A 6452-nucleotide genomic window follows, 5' to 3' on the forward strand; every position below is an offset into this window, starting at 1 on the left:
CAAGCAGAAGTATCTCCAATATTAAATTGGAAATGTGGGCTAGAGAAACAACATCCAAAGGAATGGGGACTAAGGGGAATGTTAACCAATTGCATTGATTTTATGTCTTTATACGTACCTTTAGAAACATAACACGAAAACAAAGTGTGTCCTCTTGTACAATTAATTGGCCTATTGACCTGAGAGTGAGCCAACATGTATGTGTCCTGAGAACACACTGTGAGATGATTCGGAAAGCACTACTATAAACACAGCTATTCCTCCCGTAAAACAAATATCCAAAGTTTAAAACCAAAGGAGAAATAAGATAATGGCGCCCAGCCCAGGTCCCTGGAACTCTGGAAGCGTGATCAAGCTGTGTGCTTTGGTTTGACTCCCAGGTCCTGCCTTGGACTAGTGGTGCTGTCCCCAGAAGAAACCTTGTGATCGTTGGGTCCACTGAGAGTGGGCACCACCAGGTGCATTTGGAGCCCCCTCAGTTCTCTTTGCTTTTCACCTGGCGGCTGGTCAGTTGGGGAACCCAATTGCACTTTATTGGTGAGATGAGCAAAACCCCCTCTGACTTCTCATTCTAGGTCCCTCTTCTGGCTCTAATTTATGACTTAGTCCCCATTCAGTCAGAGAAGGGGCCAAGCTGGCCCTCAAATGGGGCCTGTAACATGGGAGCCAGAGTGGACAAACAGATGTTCCCTCTAAAAGTGTCTAATAACCAGAGATAAATGTGCAGAAACAGACCCTACCTCTTAGCTCATCTCCTTGTCTTGCTGTTTCACATTAAGAGGTCAGCTGCACTCCCTTCAAGCACTCCATTTGTTGGTGCGATGGTTGGGTGGTCACTAACAAATAACATTCCAGGGCCTCGTAAAAGCTGGTGGAGTAGGAGGTACACACGTTTCTAGGAGGAGAGGGCCCTGCCCTTCTCCTGTACAGACTGGCTCACGCCTCCTCCGAGTCTGAGCAGTGCTTTGGGTCAGTGATACCCAGGCACTAGGCACTGAGCTCTGACCTTTGTGTCAACTTTACCCCTCCACTGGCACCACCGAGGCCCAGTTTTAAGTGAGAGACACAACGCAGGCCTTGGAGGTAGCCTGGTCCGTGAGCTGTAGACCTGTGTCCCCACCCTTGCTTCTAAGCTGTGTCTGGGCCATAGCTGTGCAGCATGAGTACCACACAGAGAGCAGAGGCATCCACAGTTCAGACTGTAAGCTACAGAGTAGCCTGAGGAAAGGGCAGTTCAGTCAGCAGCCCAGCTCCCCAGTTCTCCCTGGCCCCTCAGGTGGACTCTCCACTCCTTCTCTTCCCTTCCATCAAGCAGGTCCCACTCAGACCGGCACCTAGGCCCCTATAGAGCAGTGAGGTCCAGGACAGCTCCAGGAGCCTTGTACCTGGGCTGGGCTAGATGGATGGGAGCTGAGGTCATTAGAACACTCCTGGAATTACATGATGCCTGGGAAGTTCACGGAGAGAACAGTAGAAAGATGGCGGAGTCCTGCCTGTAATTCTGCTGAGCTGGGGCAGCACTACTTCCCTCTTCTCAAAAGAAGGCTAAGCTCTGGAGCCAAATTCAGGCTTCACCATTCCTGAGTTATATAACCTCAGGAAAGTTACTTGAGTTTTCTAGTTTCACCTTTCAAATGGGAATAATGAAAGAACAGGTTGAAGCACTCTGAGCAGGAATAGAGGGTGGTTCCCTCTTACATTATAGGCTTGTAATGAAGGTGAAAGGAAATAATGTATCTGAAGTACCTGGCACACAGAAAGTGGATTAATTGAATGTATCGTATTGACAGAAGTTAAAGCGAATGAAGTATAATTACAATTACACACAACCATGTAGAGGAATTTTACCAACATAAATGGAGCAAGAAGGTAAGTCCCAGAAGACTAAACACAACATGATACCCTTTTAATAAAGTTAAAATCAACTAAAACCAAACAATTTATTTTCTGGAATTATAGTTTTAAAGGAAAGGAATGGTAGACTCAAGATTCAAAATAGGTTACATATGGTGGAGAGAGACAGGGGAAAGGATGGGTGTATTAGTCAGACTTCTCCAGAGAAACAGAATTAATAGTGTGTGTGTGTGTGTGTGTGTGTGTGTGTGTGTATATACACATATATATGTATATATATATGTGTGTGTGTGTATATACACACACACACACACACACACACACACAGAAACAGATTTAACAGGAAATTTATTATAGGAATTGTCTAGAAAATGGAGGCCAAGAAGTCCCATGATCTACCATCTGCAACCTGGAGAACCAGGCAAGCCAGCAGTGTCTGGGTTTGAAGGCCTGAGAATCTGGGGGCCAATTGTGTGAGCCCTGGTCAGAGTCCAAAGGCCCAAGAACCAGGAGCAGTAATGTCCGAGAGCAGGAGGAGATGGACATCCCAGCTCAGGAAAGAGCAAATTCACCCTTCCTCTGCCTTTTGTTCTATCCAGGCCTCAACAGATTGGTTGGTGCTCACCAGTATTGTGACTGCTATCTGTTTTACTCAGTCTACCAATTCAAGGGCTAATCTCTTCTGGAAGCGACCTTACAGACACACCCAGAAATAATGTTTACCAGCTACTGGGTATCCCTTGGCTCAGTCAAGGTGACACATAAAATTAACTGTCACAATGGGTGAGGACACAAAGGTAGGTGTGAGTTATGTCATGCTTTCACTCTCATGCTGGATGAGTTTGGGGGCATTTATTATGTTATTAATTAATTTAAATATATTATTATTTTTTACTTTATTCAAAAATGTAAAGAGAGAAAAGAAAACCTGCAAGGGCCTGACAAATATTAAGTACTTAATTTAATTTGTGGTTCCCTTTCTTTATGGCATCAACCTGGGATTTTTGGATGGACAAACTCCTCTTTGAAAAGAAAATTATTTCATATCTTCAGCAGCTGTTCATTAAGCCCCTTCCCTAGGCCAGGCACTGTCCTAAGCATTCAGGACACAGAAATGCACAAGGCTCTGCAGTGGGAGGCTGGGGGAGGCCCAGATGGGAAGGACTCACAGGAACCCTAGGGTCCCAGGGGACAGTGGGGGCAGGGAGGGAGAGAGGGAAACTAGTTGTGGGGTCCTGGGAGAGTCACTCTGCCTCTCAGTCCTCAGTTTCTACATCTGCGAAATGGGAACACAAAAGTCATGCACTCCAGATAAAGTGAATTAGTCTTGGTCCTCTTCACTATCTAAACTTTATTTCTTATCTCCATGACTGATCCTTTTTAATTCTCCCTAGGAAAATCCTTCAAGCCTCAGCAAAAAATGGCTCTTACATAAAGGTGGCCAGTAGGCACATGAAAAGATGCTCAACATCGCTAATTATTAGAGAAAAGCAAAGCAAAACCACAACGAGCTACACCTCGCACCGGTCAGAATGGCCATCATTAAAAAGTCTACAAATAACAAATGCTGGAGAGGGTGTGGAGAAAAGGGAACCCTCCTACACTGTTGGTTTGCCATGTAAATTGGTGCAGCCACTATGGAGAACAGTATGGAGTTTAGTTTCAAAAAACTAAAAACAGAGTTACCATATGATCCAGCAATCCCACTCCTGGGCATATATCCAGAATATAATTCAAAAAGATACATGCACTTCTGTGTTCACAGCAGCACTATATACAATAGCTAAGACATGGAAACAACTTAAAAGTCCATTGACAGATGAACAGATAAAGAAAATGTGGTATGTATATATATATATATACACACACACACACACACAATGTACAATGTATATATATATTTATATATACTATATATATATGTATATATATATATACAATGGAATATTACTCAGCCATAAAAAGGAATGAAATAATGCCATTTGCAGCAACATGGATGGACCTAGAGATTATCACACTAAGCAAAGTAAGTCAGACAGAGAAAGACAAATACCATATGATATCACCTTTATGTGGAGTCTAAAATATGACACAAATGAACTTGTCCATGAAGCAGAAACAGACTCACAGATGTAAAGAACAGACCTGTGGTTGTCAAGGGGGAAGGGGGACAGGGGAAGGATGGATTAGGAGGTTGGGACTAGCAGATGCAAACTATTATATATAGAATGGATAAACAACAAAGTCCTATTATATAGAACAGGGAACTATATTCCATATCCTGTAATAAACCACAATGGAAAAGAATATGAAAAAGGATATATATGTGTGTGTATGTGTATATATATATATCTGAATCACTTTGCTGTATACCAGAAACTAATACAACAATACAACATTGTAAATTAACTATACTTGATTTAAAATATATATATATATATATATATATATATATATATATATATATATATATGTGAAAATAATAGGTCTTAGTCCTTGAAACCTCTGGTCACCTATGATGCACACTCAGGCCACATGCTGGCATTGACCCATGTTCTTTGCTGCCCCAGACCAAATTCTGAAATCAACCAGGCTATTGCAATGGGCTTCCACTAAGACTTTGTCAGTTTTCTTCTACGTTCCACCTTGTGGCTGGGTGCTTGAAGGTCCCAGCCTCTTTTGAGGATCCCCTGAGTTTGGTGAAACAACAATTCCCTTCTGTGAACTCCTCTGAGACAACCCACTCAGCCCTGCTGTGGGCTGTTTGTTGACTGCCTGAGTGACCATTGCACTGAAGTCGTACTTGTAGACTTTTTCTCTCACGAAAGGGTTTGAATGGAAGAAGGAGGGGGCTGAAAACCCACAAGGCTGATGTTGGCTCTTTGGGGAGAGACCATCCATGTCTTCCAAGGAGGCTGAGCTGCCAGGGGCTGCTCAGGGTGGTGGGAAGCTGAAGTGTCTCTTCTTTCCTCCACACCCGCCCTGGAACTGCCCCTCCACACACCCACTCCCCCCAGTAAAAACTGGCCGCCTCCTAACTCCAACCCCCTTCCAACCTACCTGCTGCCTTCCCAGCCTCCACACAGCCACCACTACTTCCTCTGCTCCAAGATGACTGGGTGTGCATTTTAATTAATCAGGCCAGTTCATTTGGTCCATTTTTAGCGGCATTTCCCATTGTACGTCGTTTCTCTGATGTCTTAGATCACTTCGTCTGCCTGCTTTATTACCTTGACCTCTGGTCAGGGCTCTTAATGCCCCGGGTGATGGATAACAGAAGGCCACCTTCACTGACTGCAGCCTGATACTCTGGACTGCCTTCTTCCCTTCCCTCTGGGTGCTTGCTCCCAGGCCAGATTCTGTGTTTTTACCTCAGCTTTATCCTCCCCGGCCCTGGCACCCCACCTCCCCATTCACAGGTCTCCTAGGCCATGCAGGACTGAGTCTTATTCTGTATCAGGTACAGATGCAAACTCTCCTCAGGTCTGTGTATGGGGCAAAGCCATGGGGCTAGGACAGAAGGCACGTAAAGCCTCAACTCCCCAGTGACACCGGAGGCGGGGATAATCCAAACATGGGACACACCAACCCCAACTCCTCACTCCTCCTCTGACGGCCGCTTAGCTTCTCCATGCTCCCCACAGGGCCACCGTGTCCTGGGAAACCCCAGTGGAAATCTGGCCTCCCGGGAGTCCTCCATCTGGCCAGTGGGGCAGTCTCCATCTGCAAGCAGAGCCTCTACTTGGAGGAGTCCCTCCACGGCAGTCAGGAGGCCTGGCTCCATCTCTGCTGCAGACCTGGCTGGCTCTGTGACGCTGCACAGGTCACCCTGCCTCCTATGGTCCTCCCAGGACTGACAGCCTGTGGGTCCAGTATGACCACGGCGTGCCCCACTTTGAGCAAATCCATATACACAGAGCACAAACCTAAAACTCATTATGCAACCAAGTGCTGGCTGCCTGGATGTGCCCACATTATGCAGCCTCCAAGGTCTCCCTCCTCTTTAACATCGGAATCAACCCACTGAGCTCCAGCCCACATACACCCCCTCCCCGAGGTCCCCTAACCCATGGCTGTCCTGTGAGCCAACTGCTCCCATCTCTCTAGGGCTCTCTTCTCCTCCCCCTTCAACTCTCCCCAGGTCCCCAAACCCTGCCTGCCCACCCAACAGAGGAAGACTCCAGTCACTGTGGACGGCAGGAGGATTTGACTCTTCCTGGGGAGGCAGTGGGGCCTCCCGTTTTCCAACAAACGCCCATCGACCTATTTTCCTTTAAGACAAAACAAGCAGCCTTCTTACCAGGAAACATTTTGCCTTCCTCTTAGGCCAACAGGCTCCAACTGCAGCTGGCTTTAAAATACTTTTTTCCTACCTTTCACAAATAAAATGGGGCAGTGATTCATCCTACCATGTTTTTAAAAGAATCTGTTTATCGAAAATTCTTCACGCAGTTTTCCTGGGACAAGGTAGATAGGTAACGAGAGGCCCCCACGTGTTTCTGCCTTCTCCCGAGAGGGTGAGATGAAAACCTTGCACGGGGAAACTTAGTCAAGGCGTTGGTTTTGTTGTGAGGGGTAGGTCCTGTGGATGCAGGTTC

Source organism: Aethalodelphis obliquidens, unplaced genomic scaffold, assembly GCF_003676395.1.
Source record: "Aethalodelphis obliquidens isolate GAN/ISIS:26980383/991018 unplaced genomic scaffold, ASM367639v1 scaffold12, whole genome shotgun sequence".
Taxonomy (NCBI): domain Eukaryota; kingdom Metazoa; phylum Chordata; class Mammalia; order Artiodactyla; family Delphinidae; genus Aethalodelphis; species Aethalodelphis obliquidens.